A 22,600-nucleotide genomic window follows, 5' to 3' on the forward strand; every position below is an offset into this window, starting at 1 on the left:
GTGACGCATAGATGCAAGTGTTGCATTTCTATGTGACCACTAATGCCCAATCACAGGCCTCAGTGGTCCCTGACGTCAATCAGACCGAAAGAGAAGAGAGAGTTGTGCCGGAGCCCAGGAGAGGTGAGTAACACTGTTTCATCTCCTCTGGGTCACCGCTTATTATGCTTTGGGGTCTGAAGAAACCCCAGCATATAATAGCATTTTCACATGTGTTTGGTCTGATTGAAACTGCATGAGGAACCTTGCGCATACTGAAATAACCAAATTGAAATAAACGACATGCAAAAAATCACGTTGGTTATCCGCGTTGATGTTCAATTTTTTAAAATTTTTCAATGAATTGCCCAGCCCTATTATTACATCAGCGTATATTTAAGTAAGCTAGAGATAGGACATAAATCACATTTAATCACATGTTTGGAAGCTGTCTGGTGACATTGACTGACACACAGTTATCCTATAGTCTATATCCTGGGTTCCCATGGGTGTCGTAACTAAAATAAGTTTGTTTTATTTTTCTATTGATGTGGGTGATTTAGAAACACTAATAATAGGTCTGGCCGAGGCACTATGCTGATTTCTTGTGGCAAGGAAAACACCAGCAGTATTTGTCATAATTATGAAGTTAAGTCATGGGTGAAATGACTGGGGAAACTTGGTGATTTATTTTGCATGGGGTGAATGCCATCAGCACATATTAAATGCAGTGACTGAAGATAAGTGCACTGTGAGAAGTGCTACTGAAATGTATTCCTTCATTTCCTTGACAGCAACGGAAGCAATGAATACATTAAATCACCAAAAATATTTATAATATCAAAGATAAATGGAGGTCACATTTATACTATGCCGCATGTAGAATAGCCTATATTTTATAAGGTCACCTGGAGTTTGTGGGAAATGACTCCATTTCTCTTCTGAAGAGCTGTAGGTTGTCTGAAATGACTACAACTGTTTTCTAACTAAAGAATGACATATCATATATGAGGCAAACAATGTGATGGGATGAAATAGAGTCTTTGTAAAATCTTCAGCTGTCTCAATTGCTACAGTAAGTTATCTAAATATCAAACTAAGTGATACACTAAGATTAGAGTAAAATGTCCACATAATGATTTTCAGACTTTTCCCCATTAGGCAGACATGAAAAAAGCCAGGAGTGCGGTCTAGAGGCGACAAACCGAAAGTTGAAACAAAAACGTAATCAGAAGATGGGCCAGGAGTCAAAGTCAGAACCTCAAGCTACAAGTACCAGGTAACAATCCAAAGAAGCAAGGCAAAGAAGAATGTAGAAGTAAGGACAAGGTCAGAATCAGGATCAACATCAATTTTAGCCAGTTAGGTAGTACAGTAATAAGAGTGTCAGGCTATATTCAATATTTAACACGTCACATGGCCAATTTTATTTGTAAGCTATGTGGCTCAGACCAAGAAACCTTAAAGTAAAAGATATAAGTAGGTAGGCAGATGTAAGTCATTTGGACTCAGGCCAGTTCCTTTATTTAGTATCTTCCCTCCAAAGAAGGCAAATCACTTTGGGGCCCATTTTCAGGTGGACCATAAATATTAAGGCAAAAGCATCTTAATATTTTTGGCACGTAAGGATGTGAATGGTTAGCATCCTAAGTAAGCAATCATAGTTGGGGATCCATAAATGGCCATATGTATGGTGTTTGTTCAGTGTGACATTAATTTTTGGCCAATTTCCTTGAGTGGCTGTTGGTTATGCAACGTGTTTGATATTTTTTCATTGCAGGAATTATTTCGCGGGAGTTCTTTAAGGAGTCTGTGTTGCCTTGTAGAGCTGGAGTGATACTGCCTGCTCCTTTCAGTTAGTCTCGAGTGGTAAAGGTTACTGATTATGTCTGCCATATCTTGTGTGTCCTTACTGCTGTCTTAAGTGCACTCAAGCAAAGTAAAATCTTGGTTCTAGTATTAGTGACTGGCGTATAGACTATCTATGTCAGTCACTAATGGGCCATATTCTGCTGCAATTGACTTTTTATGTCACTTGTAGCAGAATAATGTGGGGTCACCGGGTATACAGTTGGGCTCCTGCTTTGTTTAACCCCTTAGATGCTGCAGTTAATAGGGGTTTTGGAGGGAGGGGATCCCTCCTGGAGGGAGTGGGAATGAGACCACATGGGGTTTGATCCCTTTATATGGCAGTGAGGGGCCTAATGAAGGATCACAGGTCTGCCTATGCATAATCCTATAAGGCCATGCTAATCCAATTAGGTTATAATCCAGTTATAATATATTGCCTGGCAGAATATGACAGGTAGTCTAATGCATTGCAATACATAACTAGTGCAATGCATAATAAAAGTGATCAGAAGATCACAAGTTAAAGTCTCATAGGGGGATTAAAAATAATGTTTAATAAATAATTTAAAAAAATCAAAACATAACACACATATTGAGTATTGGTACATCCATAAGTAATACAACTTACAAGGCAATGACAAATTTGCCTTTTTTTTTCTATTTCTTCCCAGAAAGAATTAATATAATTTAATCAATGATGTATATCTACCCCAAAAAAGTGCCGTCAAACTTTTCCCACAAAAAACCATGCCGTCATATAGTTACACTGATGAAAAAATAACAAAACTATAGAACATAGTATATGACGTCGGAAAAAGCAAAAAAAGGTTTGACCTATATCAAGCTGGTCACTTAAGGGTTAAGAAAGCATGCTGTACTAAAGTAACCTTCACACCTTTCTTGGAAGTTGGTGCACAGAGTGCTTTTTGTTTAGTCAGTCTGTGCCATTCTAGAAGGCAGATACTGCGACATAAGACATTGGAGGCCTAGGCAGTGAGTATGGCAGTGACTGTTGAGGGCGCTTTCACACTTGCGCTCGTTCTCCGGTTTATGCATTCCGTCGGGTTTTCATCTTCAGCCCCAACGAAACTGGACAGTGGACGAAAACCTAGTGGTCAGTTTTAAAACCCATTCACTTGAACGGGTTTGTAAAGGGTTTGTAAAGGTAACTGTGTGTGCCTTCTGTCTGTCTGTCCATTTTTTTAGCTGGACACAAAGTCAGACATGCAGGTGAATGGGTTTTAAAACAGACCACCGGTTTTCCGTCCCCTGTCCAGTTTTGCCGGGGCTGAAGAAGGAAACCCAGCAGAATGCATAAACCGGAGAACGAGCGCAAGTGTGAACCACCCCCTGACCTAGAAAGCAAAAGAGATATCTGCTAACCTATGTGAGTCTGGAGAAGTAGAAGCTACTTAGTGATTATATGTGCCATATCCTGCTGTCTTATTAACTACAGTGCCTACAAGTAGTATTCAACCCCCTGCAGATTTAGCAGGTTTACACATTCGGAAGTAACTTGCCATTGTGACATTTGGACTGTAGATCAGCCTGGAAGTGTGAAATGCACTGCAGCAAAAAAGAATGTTATTTCTTTGTTTAATTTTTTTTAAAATTGTGAAAAGTTTATTCAGAGGGTCATTTATTATTCAACCCCTCAAACCACCAGAATTCTGTTTGGTTCCCCTAAAGTATTAAGAAGTAGTTCAGGCACAAAGAACAATGAGCTTCACATGTTTGGATTAATTATCTCTTTTTCCAGCCTTTTCTGACTATTTAAGACCCTCCCCAAACTTGTGAACAGCACTCATACATGGTCGAAATGGGAAAGACAAAGGAGCATTCCAAGGCCATCAGAGACAAGATCGTGGAGGGTCACAAGGCTGGCAAGGGGTACAAAACCCTTTCTAAGGAGTTGGGCCTACCTGTCTCCACTGTTAGCCTTCCACGGCCTGGACAGCCTTTGAAAGTTTCCTCCCGTGCCGAGGCCAGGCTTGTCCGAAGAGTCAAGGCTAACCCAAGGACAACAAGGAAGGAGCTCCGGGAAGATCTCATGGCAGTGGGGACATTGGTTTCAGTCAATACCATAAGTAACGTACTCCACCGCAATGGTCTCCATTCCAGACGAGCCCGTAAGGTACCTTTACTTTCAAAGCGTCATGTCAAGGCTTGTCTACAGTTTGCTCATGATCACTTGGAGGACTCTGAGACAGACTGGTTCAAGGTTCTCTGGTCTGATGAGACCAAGATCGAGATCTTTGGTGCCAACCACACACGTGACGTTTGGAGACTGGATGGCACTGCATACGACCCCAAGAATACCATCCCTACAGTCAAGCATGGTGGTGGCAGCATCATGCTGTGGGGCTGCTTCTCAGCCAAGGGGCCTGGCCATCTGGTCCGCATCCATGGGAAGATGGATAGCACGGCCTACCTGGAGATTTTGGCCAAGAACCTCCGCTCCTCCATAAAGGATCTTAAGATGGGTCGTCATTTCATCTTCCAATAAGACAACGACCCAAAGCACACAGCCAAGAAAACCAAGGCCTGGTTCAAGAGGGAAAAAATCAAGGTGTTGCAGTGGCCTAGTCAGTCTCCTGACCTTAACCCAATTGAAAACTTGTGGAAGGAGCTCAAGATTAAAGTCCACATGAGACACCCAAAGAACCTAGATAACTTGGAGAAGATCTGCATGGAGGAGTGGGCCAAGATAACTCCAGAGACCTGTGCCGGCCTGATCAGGTCTTATAAAAGACGATTATTAGCTGTAATTGCAAACAAGGGTTATTCCACAAAATATTAAACCTAGGGGTTGAATAATAATTGACCCACACTTTTATGTTTAAAATTTATTAAAATTTAACTGAGCAACATAACTTTTTGGTTTGTAAGATTTATGCATCTGTTAATAAATCCTGCTCTTGTTTGAAGTTTGAAGGCTCTAACTTATTTGCATCTTATCAAACCTGCTAAATCGGCAGGGGGTTGAATACTACTTGTAGGCACTGTACAATCAAGAAAAATAAAGTCTGGTAGTTTCCTTTTTTTTTATTTTTTATTTTTTATTATGCTGCACTCTTTAACTATGCTGGCACTACCAGTGTTGTGTGGTTGGTTTACAGAATTAGCTTGCACCAGAAACTGAAATCTACTTTAAGAATATGGATAACTAAGAAACTGGAATAGGGCACTCAACATCTTAATAATTCATTTAGAAGTATAAAGATTATTAATATCCAGACAGTGAACACATACAAAAGATAAAATACTGTATGTCGAGGACACAGAAATGTACACAAAGGGATGTCAGTAAGAGCAGTTACTACAATGAAATGTAGATACAGCAAGTACAGTATATATGCGTATAAGCGATAGATGCTGATAGTGACAATAAACCTGATCACAATCACATATCGTGTCGATATAGTGATAGCACCCACATGTAACATGAGAATATCCACTAAGTAGCCAGGAATATCATAATCCAAATCAGGTCCCATATCAAATCAGGTCCCTTATCATACATGACAATAGCAGACACATAAAGAATCAATCAGCAAAGTAATAGTAGTCACTGCATAGCATAAAGGTAATATGACATGCCCATACTGTAAACGTAGCTCCATGTTTGAGTCCTCTGACCCTAAGCCCCAACGCGCGGCTTCTTAGGCACAAGCCTAAGAAGGCTTGAAAAAGCGCAAGACGGTTTTTGCCTCTTTGCCTACGATGCTATCGCTACCTCCCAGGAGATGTTTTTAATGCACTTTAAATAAAGGACTGTGTTTTTAAGAATATATTTTGCCATGTGGTGAGTGCCCTCCCGTTTTTGTTCTTTTTTGGTGAGTGCCCTCCTGTCTTTGTTCTTTTTTCCTGCTATGTTTACTTACACTTTGGGTTGCTGAGCACCAGCACACTAGTGGCAAAGACAATTGTCAAGTCCCATGTTAAGGTTTGTTGTTTGATATATTACAGACAATGAGAATTAGCAGTGCCACCTTTTTCTACTTTTTTGCATATTTTATCTTTTGTATGTGTTCCCTGTCTGGATATTAATAAACTTTATACCTCTATATGAATTATTAAGATGTTAAGTGCCCTATTCCAATCTCTTAGTTATTGTTATGCAAATTGTGAGTTATTTGGGCATGAACTTTACGGAGCCTATTGACATGTTTGGGATGATATGTGCTATTATGGAATTTTCTCCTTAGTCTTCCCATATGTACCATGTTCTTGCCATTATTTATACCAAAAACTTGATATCAGTGGTCTGAAATGTGAATTGTATAAAGGCCCCGGCCACACCTTGACCAACCTGAATGTATTTGTAGTCATAATACAATATGAATTGCTTTATGGGTGTAATTGTAGACAAGAGTTTTCAATATAATGTGACCTGTTGTGACTTGTGCTTTTGCTATTCCCACAAGTATGAGGAATGGTCTTCCTATCTTCTTTCAAATTCCTAAGCATGGTGTCATAGCCAGAACTAACCAGGTGAAACTCCTGGATGAGGTATACACTTATGTGTAGGATTGATCTAAGATGCTGAATCTCCTGTCCTGTCACTTCTGCTATAATATGACTTTGTGAGATTGATCTACCAGATGTGCAGTGTTAGTGAATGGAAATGTATGCGTTTTATTTTTGTGACCACTGTAATCTGTATTGTAAACCAACACATGCATCTTCATTTGGAAAGAGTTCTAAATAATATCCAGTGTAGAGTTATGTTACATATAGATAGCTGTGAGAATTAAAGAAAAGCTTCAGCAGAGGAAAACTCTGCGCGCTCTGTATTTCCATTATACCTATATGAAAACTGCCAGCATTTCCGTGGGTATAATTTACGCAACGGTTTTGGAAATCCCACCATAGTGGGGTTACTAAAGTATTATCTCATCTTATTTCCACTGTGGTTTGTTTCTGCAAAGTGTGGCTGTGATTTGCCATGTGGGGCTTCAGCTTTAGATCATCACTAGTTTTTCCTTAAAGGGAATGTATTATGAAGACAACCCCTCCCTGTTCATAAGAACTATTTGGGAATATGGATGTAAAATAGGATGACCTCTCTTTTATGCATCAGAAAGGAGAGTTGCTTTTATAGGATGCCTCCTCTTCTGAAGCCTCCACACTGCAGAGGAGTGCCTATGTGAATCCTTTAAGCCCTCCCTTTCCCAATTTCTGAGCTTTTCAATACTTCCAGTCTGTAGGGTAGGACAATTCTTGACTTTTGGAACCCAGGAATAATAAATAGAGCCAATTTATTGTCATAAACCTGCAAAAATATTTGACATACTGCTGGCTGAAAACTTCCAGTGCCGGTGACTTTGCACGGTGGATTTTATTCACAGCATACGATATGGGTGAGGTTTATTGAAATCTAATGCACATTGCACCAGTCTAGCCACCAGAAAGTGTAAGGTAGTTAATATAGATATTTAATGTGCCGTGTGCTTGTTCTAACTGTGATCTGTTAAGAGTACATCCACACTAGACATAATTGCTCCAGATTTTTCTGTACAAAAAAAAATCAGCCATAGTTTTTCCCAAACTCTACTCATTTCGACTAGTTTTTGCATAGGCAAAATGACACGACAGCATTAAATTCAATGTCATTCACAAGGGCTATTCACATGGTTTGATGGTTCATTGTCATGGGCTGTCAAAATATAGTTCATGTCCTATTTTTGGCTGTTTTCACGGATCCCTCCATTCACTGAAATGTGGAAATGGGTGCTCCTCGTGTGCAAGATGGCTGTGAAAAATGTATGTTTTTCACGGCATTCTGAGTATAGCCTAAGAGTTGTGGGTATGCTGCTCTGCTTTAATTCTTTGTATTACATAAACCTACCATTCATGTTGCTTGGGCCACATCTCAGTTCCCCACTGTTGATAATAAAGTATGATATGCTAAATAAAATGCTATATCCATATATCGATATAACACAATAGTGCTGGGTATGATTATTTGTCATTTATGTCACTGCAGCGCACCTTTGGCTATACTAATATAATGACCTATTTGGACCACCTCTGTAACATAACACTTTGTTATATAAGTACAAATATTTGATATGTCACTTTTGTGTTTTTTTTTAATAGAGATGAGCAAACGGCGTTTGATCGAATTGATATTCGATCGAATATCAGGCCGTTCGAGGTATTCGATTACAATCGAACACCACGAGGCAAATGAACTAAAAATTTGTATCCCCTCCCACCTTCCCTGGTGCTTTTTTTTCACCAATAACTGTGCAGGGGAGGTGGGACAGGAACTACGACAATGGAGGCATCGAAAAAAAATCGGAAAAAGTAATTGACTGGCTAAATCAGGTGACCTCCAATTTATACGAATAGTGGATTTAAGATCCGGGTCATATGAGACTGTGAACTATGTGAGACAGGGATAGATGTACTGGCAGGGTTAGCTAGGGATTAGCTTTATTTAGGTAAGAATGTTACTCACCCTGCTCTTTGGGGCTCTATCTGGTCGGGATCCCTGTCAGCTTGCGATATGCGGGAGCTGACTTTTTCCCATAGGAATGCCGAATGCCATATAGAGTACAGCATTCGGGCCAATCAACGCTGGTTCTGCCAGAAGAGGCAGAGTCTAAGATCGGTCCACAGCAGTCTCCATTGTGGTCCGATCTCAGATGTAGCAGTGTTGAGCGCACAGCTCTGCTATACTTGAGATGTAGCAGAGCTGGCTGTGCGCTGAGCTCTGCTACACCCGAGATGTAGCAGAGCTGAGTGTGCGCTGAGCTCTATTACACCCAAAATGTAGCAGAGCTGGCCATGCGCTGAGCTCTGCTACACCAGAGATATAGTAGAGCTGAGTTCCGGAGGAGGTGGAGTCTAAGATCGGTCCACAGTCCAATCTCAGATGTAGCGGTGTTGAGCGCACAGCTCTGCTACACCTGAGATGTAGCAGAGCTGGTCATGTGCTGAGCTCTGCTACACCCGAGATGTAGCAGAGCGGAATGTGCACTGAGCTCTGCTACAACCAGGATGTAGCAGAACTAGCCGTGCGCTGAGCCCTGCTACACCTGAGATGTAGAAGAGCTGAGTGTGCGCTGAGCTCTGCTACACCAGAGATGTATTAGAGCTGATTGTGCGCTGAGCTTTGCTACACCAGAGATGCATCTCTGGTGTAGCAGAGCTCAGCGCACGGCCAGCTCTGCTACATCTCTGATGTAGCAGAACTCAGCGCACACTCAGCTCTGCTACATCTCAGATGTAGCAGAGCTGTGCGCTCAACACTGCTACATCTAGATGTAGCAGAGCTGTGCGCTCAACACTGCTACATCTGAGATCGGACCACAATGGAGACTGCTGTGGACCGATCTTAGACTCCGCCTCCTCTGGCAGAACCAGCATTGATTGGCCAAATGCTGTACTCTGTATGGCATTCGGCCAATCAACACTGGTCAATGCATTCCTATGGGAAAAAGTCAGCTCCTGCATATCACAAGCTGACAGGGATCCCGACGAGATAGTGGCGTAATACAGGTACTTGGGCATGTTAGATGCCCCCAGCCATGCTTCCCCTGCTGTCCCAGTTGCATTCCAGGGTGTTGGCATCATTTCCTGGGGTGTCATAGTGGACTTGGTGACTCTCCTGAGTCGAAGTGTGGCTTCCCCTGAAACAAAGCATTTGTTATTCGTTCGAATAATCGAATATTGAGGGGCTATTCGAAATGAATCTCGAATATTTCACTGTTCGCTCATCTCTATTTTTTAACCTTTGTGCCAATTTCAATTTAACATAGCCTAACAACATTACAATATTACAGTATATCATATCATTTACTGGTCGTGTTAACTAGAGAAACATTTTTTTACTAGAAACATTTTGTATGTTGTTGTAACAACCATGTAACATTTTACAGACATGACTGTGTTCCTGAACAACATTCACACTCAATTTGTAATCCCCAGCATGGGGTTAAGTAATGGTCCTTGGAGACCAATTTACATCTGCTACAATGCTTACTTTTATCTTCCACCTTCCAAGTACTGTAGGTGAATTGTGGTCTACAGTAAGTATGGCTTGGTTACTCCACAAATGTAATGAGATAAAAAAAGAGGTGAAGAACATCTGTTAGTAGATAGGGGGAAGAAGACAGTAGCAGATTGTATAGTAATTATCAGTAACACTAAATAAACATGGAGGTGATCCCGTGTGCAAGGGCTCCTGCTAAAGTATAGTTCAGCAATTGAATGTCGCACCTTGCCTATTTGGAGATGGGGGCAATAAAAACAAAAGGCCTGTGTACACCAAACCAGTTGCTTTATTATGTTAGCACTCCATTTTATTTCAGCAGTATACACCACAGTGTTATAATAATGCCTAAAATGTAAATTGTCTATGGGAAGCACCACAAGTGTTAGTTTATCACTGACGGGTAGTTACTCACATAAAGACTAAATCACTGTAGGAGTAAATAAAATATAACTTTTAATAATCTTTCTTAAAAATGGCCTCGATTTATTTAATGTTTTTTAAATATTTTATTTAAAAAAAAACTGTACTATGACCTCATTGATAAAGGGTAACCAATAATTATTAAGTCAATCCCTGTCTGGTACAGCCATTAACAGTTTCATTCCCTGATAGTGTGCCAGGAGCTAATCTGGTATGCCCCAGTACACCTATATATCCCTGGAACTCTAGATGAAATCAGGTGCGAGGAAATCTAGATACAAATCGGGAATATATATATATATATATTATAGGGAAGTGTGAGGGAAAACTTATACAATAGGTGGTGGATACATCAGGGACCATATATTGTATTTATCTAGTTAGGATACGTAGCCCATGAATAGAGACTAATAGGGCTAATGTAACTATACCCTAAGTGGCAACAATGTTAACATAGGCAATTGGAGCATACTTCAGATCAGTAGGGCATTGTGTGAGGTGTAGTTGAGTGGAATACGGCTTGTGAGAACGTGAGACTGTACTGTATTGAATATCCTCCGTTTCAATATAGCTCCTGTTGTCATTATCATATACGGGGGTTAATTTGTCAGTAACAGAGACTGCTCACAGAGCTTTCTCCTCCAGGACCTCCCTCTGGCCTTACTCACAGCCTATGTGGAACCACTAGGGATTTGTATCTAGATTTCCTCGCACCTGATTTCATCTAGAGTTCCAGGGATATATAGGTGTACTGGGGCATACCAGATTAGCTCCTGGCACACTATCAGGGAATGAAACTGTTAATGGCTGTACCAGACAGGGATTGACTTAATAATTATTGGTTACCCTTTATCAATGAGGTCATAGTACAGTTTTTTTTTTTAAATAAAATATTTAAAAAACATTAAATAAATCGAGGCCATTTTTAAGAAAGATTATTAAAAGTTATATTTTATTTACTCCTACAGTGATTTACCACAAGTGTTAGACAGTAAATCCTCTGCTACCTTCTACAATTACCTAGCGAGCCATACTCTATGATACTGGACAAGTAGCCACACTTGTCTATTGGTCACCAGCAAGTAAACAAAAAGTAATTTTGTAGGAGTTTCACTTTAAGGCTGAGATCACATGTTGCAGCATTTTTGTTGCAGAATTTGCTGTGTTTTTTTGAGTGGCAGAGGGGAGAAATTGGAGAGCTTCCTTTATATTTCCCATTCCTTTTGAAGCCACTTTTGGCTTTGACTCAAAAAAGTGCAGCAAAAAGGCAGTGTTTGTGCAATATATGGCCCCGGCATAGTGAATGGATTAGTAGCTCCATGTAACTTTCTGACAGATGAAGCAAATCTTTTCTCCACTCTAACAGAGTCCTATTGGACCAGCCACTAATGCTGCCCCATTGGACCATAATCTGAAGATCATTCAATTGTTCTTGAAGTAGTGCCTAATGTATCTTGTCTTGTAGAGTTTATCCAGATTTGTTGCTATGTCTTATTTCTATTAAGTTCCTTCATCTCTGGCTGGCAATCTTTAGACCTTATGTATTCCTTCCCAGCTTTCTCTAAACTCTTCTATGTTTTCCCTGTTGACCTATTGGATTATTTTGAACTATGAAACAACAGACTACACTTTTCCTTTAACCCCTTAAGGATGTGACCTATTTTGATCTGCATATTTTTGCTATTTCATTACTGTCATCCAATAGCTATAACTTTTTTTACATTTTCCATTGGCAAAGCCATATTTTTTTTTTTGTATGGAAACACTTTGGGATATATATAATATTCTAATATTCTATCAGAATTTTTATTGTTTTTGGGGTTTTGATCATATAGTGTTAACTGTATAAAAACATGTTAAATTTTACAGTTTTGGCAATAAAAAAACTAATAGCTTTCTTTTAAATTTGAATACCTTAGCACAATAAAAACACTTTATGTAAATCTCAAGTGCCCTGTTAGTCTCTGAGCACTGCTCACCTGACCTGAGAACCAGAAAGTGGAGAAGAGAGAAGGTGAAACAATAAGGTGGGAAAAGCCCTTTAATGCTATTTGCCACAATGTTTTATATTACGTGGGCATTGTGACGGAGTTTGCAATACAATCATGTAGCTTATTCAGTACAACCATCTTTATAGTATTGCTGGACTGAGATTTTGTCTGCTATACTACTGTTCATCCTTTTCTGTGCTCATCGGGATGAATTTAATGAGTCCAATAGTTCATAGGAGAATTTTGTCTTAACACCACTTGTGTAGTATTGAATAATAATAATAATAATAATAATAATAATAATAATAATAATAAAGAGCAAACTTGTCTCAGGAAAAAAAGGATATACACAGCTCATGATCTCTGAAAATCTCAACATTCCTGATACAATATAATATAGGGAGTCTTTGGCAATGTAGTTTAGTTATAATAGGATAAGATCCAGTTCTTTTCTAAATTAAGAAAAAACTGAATTCTAATAAAAATTCATAATATAAATTATCATGCAAAAAGTCGTTATTGTGTTGAATTGCATATGCCAGTAAAAAGTCCATTAAAATAAAAGATACAGATTGACTCAGAGCCAACCCATGAACAGACTATAGCGATGAATAAAGGGCAAATATTAGTGTAGCCTTCACATTTACAGGTGTTAATGGAGGTTCTTGTACACTTTTATCTTTAGATTAAACACAAACATTTTTTCCTATGAATCCAAAAATGATTTTTAGGCATAAACCACTTTCTAAAATTGTCATCCTTTAATAGCTAATGTCTGCACTGATATAAAATATCCTACATTATTACCTACAGAAAACTCTTAAAGAATAGATGAACCTGTCATCATTCAGAGGAGTAATCACGAATGGGGAGGGGGCGATCTTCTTAGCTTAAGAGAAACAAATCACAAACACATTGGATTTAGGTTTACAGAAAATCTTGTTTTTAGAGAATTATCATATTCGAAAATGTTGTAGTGTGAGTAACATATAGACTTTGGGGTCCATGGAGACCACTGCAAACACAGGTCATAGGTCATTCATAAGCCTGTGGTGTGATGGAAATGAAGCCCGGAACTTTATCCCTGAAGCGAGGATCAAGTAGGGCTGCCACCCAGTATTCAGGATCTGGAAGCAAGTTTTTGACACGTTTATTTTCCAGAACACAATTTAGCATGAAATGACACATGTGTGCCAATGTACCTGATGGCGATTCATGACTGTCCAACTCATCTAAGCTGACTATAGTTTCTTCTGCATCCCCCCCATCCTCACACAATTCCTGTTGACTGGGACTGATGGAATGACTTCTCCTCAGTGACATCAATCTCTTGATCAAAATTGTCCTCATCCTCATCCCCCTCCTCTTCTGAATAAGTACCCACAGAGGCTATTTGAGTCTGTGACCCAGTCTCCAACCATTGCCTGATCCGTCCAGCCCTGGAGTCATTGTGGTCATGGTGGTCTTCCAAGTCCTTGCTGTCTTCAAAGTAAATCTCCTCTTCCTCCTCTGTTGCACACGCCTGATCCCTCAAAGTTATGAGGCTGTCCTTCAATGTGCACAAAAGTGGCACAGTCATGCTGATGCTGGAGTTGTTTGCGCTGACCACTTTTGTGCAGTATTCCAGACACTGAAGAACCAAACAGATGTCATGCAGCTGTGCCCACTCCACAGCCATGAGATGGAGGTCTACTGGGGGAACATTTCAACGTTGGGCCCCTCTCGTCATCAAAAGATCAATTATTGCTGGAAGGCCAACAAAATTGAAAAGAAAAAGTTAGAAAAGAAATATAGCTGTAGCTAGTTTACTTTCGATTTATTTACCTTTGTGTGTTTCTCATATCTTTGTTTGAAATTTGGAAAAAAAATGGTTTTTAATGTTTTCTACAAAAATTAAATAATAATTAATTAAAATGTTGTACATTATTCATATATTATTTTGCAATTTTGAAATAAACTTGTAAAAGTTATTTATTAGCGTTTCTCCATATGATTTGCTTCGTTACGTAAAGGTGTATATTGCTGACGTCACACATTCTAGGGTTAATGTTTTCTGCAGTGTGACTCAATTCCCCTAAAATAATTAATTTCAGTACTGCTTGCTGCCTTCGCCCGCTAGCCCGCTGATACAAATTAGGTGCATTTCCAGACACATGATGTGATGGAGGTTCTGGTATGGAACTTGTTCCGTCCCCGAAACTCTCAGGAAATGAAGTTTCCGAATTTGTTGAAGGTGAAGTTGGAACCCCAATGACTTATGAACGACCCTCCTTGGTGTTGGAAGAACAGACGACAAACTGCCGTCCACATTCTGACGGGTCAAAAATGTTGACCCAATGTGCGGTCAGAGATAGGTAATGGCCCTGCCCATGCTGGCTAGTCCACGTGTCTGTTGTCAAATGCACACATCCACTACAAGATTGCTTTAGGGCACCATGCTTGATCTGTTGCTTGACATGCTTCTGCCTTTCGTGAAAAGTAATGGTGGCTGGGTACAACATATTGGGGCACAGCATGGGCCATCAGGGAGCGAAAAGCTTTTGATTCCACAAAGAGGAAAGGGACCATTTCCAAGGCCAGTAGTTTTGAAATGCTGGGGGTAAGCAGCTTAGCACGCTCATGTGTGGCTGGATAGTTTTTTTTCCTTTCCATTACTTGCTGGAGGGTGGGCTGAATACTAGAGCCAGAAACAGAGAAACATGTTGGAGCAATTGGCATGTGAAATTCTGATGTGGCTCTTTGGCCAGTGGTTCCTGTAATTCTTTTATGCCAATTGCTTGACTGCTGTCCAGCACTGCTGCCTGGCACACATGAAGTTGGTGTGCATGTGGCACTGGCATTGGAAAAGTAGGTGAAAGAACTAGCCAAAGCACGTGGTGGGCCAACGTTCACAGGCACATCCCTCTCTTCACTTTCTTGTTGTTTAAATATTTTAAAAAGTGCCGGGTGTACATATTTCAAATGCCTAGGCATAGCATTTGTATTGAGGTGCCTAGTGTCCTCGCCTTGGCTAAGTGACTGCTTGTAAGTCTTGCATATCATCCTCGTTGGGTCATTTTTATCTTTTGTGAGATATAACCACACAGTTTGTTTGGAGCCTTTCTTTTTTGTATTAGCACTTTTAGGCGCTTTGGGTTGCACAATGTCGGCGGAAGTAGTGTTTACTGGTCTGTGTGTTATAACTGGGATTTGTGCATTAATTGGATGATGTTTTGGTGGCACTGGCAAACGAACATCAACCTCATCATCAGAAGTAGTTCCCTGATCCTTTTGACGTGGAGACCAAGTTTTGTCAACATAATCATCATCCACTGGCTCTTTTGAACAATGAATAATGCAGCAGATCCCTCAGCTTCTTCCAAATTTGTGTGACAGTTTAATTTAGAAGGGGGTGAACTGGATCCCCATTGAACATTTTGCACAGTAAATGACCCAAAGCTTTGTTCAGTGGAATATGAGGAGGAATTCCTTCCTTCTAAATAAGTAATAAGTTCTTTTCAGAACGACTGTGTCTGGACTTGAGTTGTTTGTAAAATTGTTGTGTGTTTGCTGGTGGTGTTTGAGCTGGTGTCCTGTGGCTTTCTGGTCGTTCTCTTTGCCATTGAGCTGTGGAGTCAGGGATTGGGTATCTGCCTTAGTATATAGTTGAGCTGGCTGGGTGTCTCAGTAGATGCGAGCATCAGGTGTTTGACATTAATTAACCCCTCACAGTCATCAACCAATCAAGTAGTTCCGGGGTCTGTAAAAGACTCATGGCTGGCTTCAGTCCTCGTTGCTACCAACCAGGATTCTTGTCCCAGTTTAGGAGGAGAGTTTTGTGATATTTGCGCGGTCTCGGGAGCTGATTTGAAAGTGGTGTGAGTGTTGCCTTGTGTGAGAGTCTGTTTAACCCTCAACATTTCTACTCAACCCCTGCCCTGCATTTCTGGTTGCCTGACATGGTCTTGGTATTAGTGAGATTTTGTTTAGGGCTTCAGGTTTATTTTGCCCCTGTCCTGTGATACCCTTTCCTCACTACTCCACTGTTCTTCTCCTCAAACTCCTTTTGTGTGTTTATGGTTGTGCTACGTCTGTTTGTTTTCCAGCACGTCCCATCCTGGTTGTTTCTAGTTGTAGCTGCACCTATTCTTTCATTAGGGGTGACCGCCTTTAGCATCCCAGTCCCTAACCTCTTTCAGCTCTCTCCCCACCTGTCTCTTAGGTCTTCACCTTTAGAGAGTCAGAAGTTGTCGGGGCCAAGCTTAGCTTGGGTATAGCTGACCAACACCCTCAGGCAGGGCCTAGTCAGCCATCGTAGCACCAGGGAGAGTTTTCCTACACCGTTGGCAGAAAGAGCATTATAAAGAAAACGATGTTGTTACAAAATGTCTCATCGATTTTTTTTGTAGCTACTCCTGCACATAAAATTTTTTTTTGTATAGGTTACAATTTTTCTGAGGCTCATATGCTTCAATTTTTGGACTCCACGCTACTGAAAAAAGCTTATTTTAAGGCCTATACTTCCTTGAGGAGAGGTCACTCATATGACTGAGGCTCATGTGCTTCAATTTTTGGACTCCACGCTGTGTAGTGATTAAAAAACAATGTTTTATGGCCATTTAAGTGTTCCCTTGCTATTTCTATGCATTCTAAGAACTTGTATGTGTTTTTGGGTAACTTATTTTAGCTTTTAAAAAATGATCTTAGAAAAAAACAAAAAATCCCATTGACTTGCATTAGAATCGGAATTGGGATCGAGATCGGGTTCAAATTGAAAATGATCGGAAATCGGATTAAAAAATCGATCCTGAAATCTCAAGATCGGCTCAACCCTAATAGTCTGTTATCTTGGAGACACTGCGGTTTATAGTAACTATAGACAAAAAGTGTTAAAAGATTTTTAACCAAGACTATTAAACAACTTGCTATTATAAACCTTATAGAAACAGATTGAAGAAATCCTTATGCCCGTCTTAGCTATTTTTAACCATCTCGGAATTTGTTGAACCTGTAAGTTGGCTTGAGACATTCTGCTGTAGGAAACTTTGTCACTGTTAGAATGTTTGCAAGGCATGAGGTCTATGTCTCTCAGTTGCTTTTGGGTTTTTACTATTTGGCATTATAACTCTAGCCTTTCTGCAGTTCATTGCTATTTTATTAAGTGTCCATACAGAACTGTGGGTGACAAATAGCTGTGTCGTAAATTCTTCTCTGTGGAGACAAACTGCTGTGTATGATCCATACACTGTCCATGGTCCTGACAAAGGGGATTTCTGTCACAACACTGGATTATATTACCCCTCCTAATACATATTTGAAGCTAAAATCATGACGCATCATCCATGCTTTATCTGATAGTGTACAGGGCCATGTTATATTGATATAACTCTCTGTGCAGCTAGTGTAAGTCATGCAAGTGAATATTATATAATAGACTGTAGATTGTCCACCATCGCAGGCAGGATCTTCTCTCCCTCTGTATAAGTCGGTCACTAAATTTTTTTATGTTTATTGTATTTGCTTTTTTATTGAATCTATAAACCCATTTTCACATGGAATTAAAGTGGTTTTCTCATGAAACCAAGTAATTCCCCATCCATAGGATTGGGTCTAATTTGCAGATTAGTGAGGGTCCCACTGATCACAAGAATGGGGAACTTTTCCACTTCCATTTCAGAGTGCCAGAGATAACCAAACACTGTACTTTGGCAACCTCTGGCAGTCTCACTGAAATTAATAACTCAGTCCCAACCATCGCTCCATTTAGAATGTTTCCCTCTTCTCCTGATTGGTGAGGGTTTGAGACCTCCCTGTCACAGTGAATTTTAAATTTTTAACTTTTTTTTCTCTGCGTCCTAAAAGCCATAACTTTTTTATTTTTTTGCTCATGTAGCTATGTGAGGATTTGTTTACTTTAGAACAATTTGTGCTTCATATTGGCCCCATTTAATATCGCATATGATGTACTAGGAAGCCAGAATTTTTTTTAAGGGGATTTATGGGTTTTGTTTTTATGGCATTTGCTGTGCAATAAAAATTACAGGTTACATCATTCTGTTGACCAGTAAGATCACTGTCATAATAAATTGGCATATATATATATACAGTCCTATGAAAAAGTTTGGGCACCCCTATTAATCTTAATAATTTTTAGTTCTAAATATTTTGGTGTTTATAACAGCCATTTCAGTTTGATATATCTAATAACTGATGGACACAGTAATATTTCAGGATTGAAATGAGGTTTATTGTACTAACAGAAAATGTGCAATATGCATTAAACCAAAATTTGACCGGTGCAAAAGTATGGGCACCTCAACAGAAAAGTGACATTAATATTTAGTAGATCCTCCTTTTGCAAAGATAACAGCCTCTAGTCGCTTCCTGTAGCTTTTAATCAGTTCCTGGATCCTGGATAAAGGTATTTTGGACAAACAATTCAAGTTCAGTTAAGTTAGATGGTCGCCGAGCATGGACAGCCCGCTTCAAATCATCCCACAGATGTTCAATGATATTCAGGTCTGGGGACTGGGATGGCCATTCCAGAACATTGTAATTGTTCCTCTGCATGAATGCCTGAGGATTTGGAGCGGTGTTTTGGATCATTGTCTTGCTGAAATATCCATCCCCGGCGTAACTTCAACTTCGTCACTGATTCTTGAACATTATTCTCAAGAATCTGCTGGTACTGAGTGGAATCCATGCGACTCTCAACTTTAACAAGATTCCCGATGCCGGCATTGGCCACACAGCCCCAAAGCATGATGGAACCTCCACCAAATTTTACAGTGGGTAGCATGTGTTTTTCTTGGAATGCTGTTTCTTTTTGGACGCCATGCATAACGCCTTTTTTTTTATAACCAAACAACTCAATTTTTGTTTCCAAAATGAAGCTGCCTTGTCCAAATGTGCTTTTTCATACCTCAGGCAACTCTATTTGTGGCGTACGTGCAGACACGGCTTCTTTCTCATCACTCTCCCATACAGCTTCTATTTGTGCAAAGTGCGCTGTATAGTTGACCGATGCACAGTGACACCATCTGCAGCAAGATGATGCTGCAGCTCTTTGGAGGTGGTCTGTGGATTGTCCTTGACTGTTCTCACCATTCTTCTTCTCTGCCTTTCTGATATTTTTCTTGGCCTGCCACTTCTGGGCTTAACAAGAACTGTCCCTGTGGTCTTCCATTACCTTACTATGTTCCTCACAATGGAAACTGACAGGTTAAATCTCTGAGACAACGTTTTGTATCCTTCCCCTGAACAACTATGTTGAACAATCTTTGTTTTCAGATCATTTGAGAGCAGGCTGTCCATGTTCGGCGACCATCAAACTTAACTGAACTTGAATTGTTTTGTAGAAAGAAATGGTCTAAAATACCTTCATCCAGGATCCAGGAACTGATTAAAAGCTACAGGAAGCGACTAGAGGCTGTTATCTTTGCAAAAGGAGGATGTACTAAATATTAATGTCACTTTTCTGTTGAGGTGCCCATATTTTTGCACCGGTCAAATTTTGGTTTAATGCATATTGCGCATTTTCTGTTAGTACAATAATATATATATATATTTTTTTTTTTTATTTAATACCTTTTTTCCAAAACAAACATTTTTTAGTTTGTTTGTTTTATTTTTTAGGATTTAGGATTACCAATACTTCTATATTGTAGTACATTATATATTTATGGCACTTACACTACAAACAAGCCTGAGAGTCTTTAACAGTTTACCAGCTGTCATTGCCACCTCCTTGAGGTGTCTGACACTCTCCTAGTAACATCATGCACCCAGGTTCACCACTGAGGCTTGTGATTGGACCAAAAGCGGTAACATGAGCATGCCGAGTATCAAGACGTCACAAAGTTTGGTGTGCCCATGTCAATGTTCAGGCCCATTCAAAGGTGGTGACTTCGAACCCAGTTATCTACTTTACTTGAAGGGGTATTTCCTTTTCCTTTGTAATTGTTGATTGTCATTATTAGTAAATTAAGTGCAAAGTTCATTATATTGGAAACTGCTCCATTTTATAACATTTGTATCTGTGTCTATTATTTTCTAACTGTATGATATATATATATATATATATATATATATATATATATATATATATATATAGTTCTTCCTGCAATGAAAAAAAACTTTGAAGATGAAGGATTATTCCCACTTTAGATATTCATGGCATGCAGAATATAGTAGAAAGGTTTCTGATACTGTAGATGTGGGTTTCACTTCCAGAATTGGATGTCCTCTAATCTCCCCCTCACAACAGCCAAGCATGCAGAAAAAAAGTTTTTGAACATCTGAAAGCAAGCTGTGTTTTTTTTTTTTTTTAATCTGTCTCAGTTTCCTATGCAGTATCCTGGTCTCACTGCACTGAATGATCACCAACTCCCCCAACCCACTCTCATCAAGATCCAATAGTAACTCTGAAGGTTTGATTGTTCGGTTTGATGCTTACTTTTTTCAGTAGAGAAACCTAGATATGTAATGGTGATGTTTGTTGTGTTACATAGCAGAAACCAAACATCACAGTACATTATCACATCATTGCCCCCAATCTTCTCCTCTACAAATGGCATCCATAGTCTCCCCTTTGCACCTCTAACCCATGGGCAGCAGCATTCTCCCAAAGTAAAACTTTCCAAATTTGCAGCAAATTATTCTGCCCTTCCCATACTGTCAGAATCATCCCCACAAAAGTGGGAGGAGAAAAGAGAACAAGAGAGCATCCTCTTACCTCCAATACCAGTGCTTATCTCCAGTCTATGATGCCTAGGACTCCAGGTTAAAGCGTTCATCCTAGCTTTAGTACTCCCATGTGAAGAACCTGTGGAATCTTCTTGATGATAATTTTGTGGGTCTTTCATTCTTTCTAGCTATGGATACTGCACTGATAATACAAGCCTGGTATTTTCAGTGCAGTTTATACTTTCCTTTCAAGACCCTGCTATGTGCCAAAGCTAACACTGGCAGGGACCTGCACCTGGCCAACCAGTGAGCCGCACCTCAGTTTGCATTGCATTGAGGTGTTAGAAAGCAAGAATAGATTAAAACATACCCTCAGTTACATATTTACTCTAAGCCTTAAAGGGGTTGTCTAGGTTTATAAAAACAAGTCTTATTTCTTTTACAATAGTACCATATCTGCCAATGGACTGGGCCTGGTAGCTTAGCTCCATAGAAGTGAATAGGGTTGAGCTGTAAACACATCCTGGACATCCATGTTGACAGGTGTGTCTCGGATTGGGCACAAATAATTGATTCTTTTCTACTCTGGAATAACCCTGTTGGTAACAGTTTTATATGTTAATTACAGGGACTTTATTAACTAGTCTGACATGATAATAAAATTTTGATAATTTATAGACTGACTGATATACTGCATTGTACTGATAATTTATTGTTACGTGGAAAACAAGCCACCTAGTTATAGAAAAAAAGATGGTTGTCCTATAGAACACTGACTGCCCAGAATATGTCTAACAGAATATATATTTTTTCACGTAAGTTTTATGAGTGAAAATCAGACTATACCAAGAATTACTTTTAATGATAAACTATCTACATAAATGACCCTTGTAAAAAAAATAGGCATCAAGCTCCAAGATCATGATGTAAGCTAAACATAGAAACGTCTCTTTCTTCAAATCTGAGCAGAAATCACTTATAGGCTAACAAACAATCAGCTCATGCCACGGACTTTTTCTTCTTGGGTTCTGCGCTCTTTCTTTTTGTATTATTTATAGTTATTATTTGCAGGACTGAAGAAAGAGGCGTTCTTGAGAGCTGACTCTTGAATTGGAAACATGTGTCTACTCAAGCGTATTGTAAAATGAAAACATACAGGCAGTTTGGGAAATCTTTGTAGGTTTCAGTACAGAGTTGAAGAGATGCCTAATAAAAATGAGAAAGAGCAAAGTTCTACAATACAATCACTCTTATAAAAAGGCAAATACACAGGTAAATAAGAAAGCCAAGAGAATAAAGAAGCATAAACAAAGAGCAGAAAACAGGAATGTGCAGGGTAACGTCTTGTTGCATTTAGGCTGCATTGAACACTTGTGACAAGTGTTAGTGCCAAAGTGACCTTGTGTTTACAAATCTAAAACCACCTCGCACAACTAGATTTAGCAAATATTCTAGATGTACTGTGTGTTACGGATAAATATTTAACGTGGGTAAAATACAACCACAAAAAGGACTTACGGCAGTGAAAAGTAGGCCAGGCAGGATCAGATTTCCTTCTATTTATTGTCATCAAATGGCCATGATCATGAAAGCAACACAGCTGCATCAAGGCTTGTGCCCATAGACATAATAATACTATAGGGAATGAGCTAGATGATTCACTAGTTCATGTTAGTGTAATGTAGCAATG

The sequence above is a fragment of the Leptodactylus fuscus genome, chromosome 1 (assembly GCF_031893055.1).
Source record: "Leptodactylus fuscus isolate aLepFus1 chromosome 1, aLepFus1.hap2, whole genome shotgun sequence".
NCBI lineage: Eukaryota > Metazoa > Chordata > Amphibia > Anura > Leptodactylidae > Leptodactylus > Leptodactylus fuscus.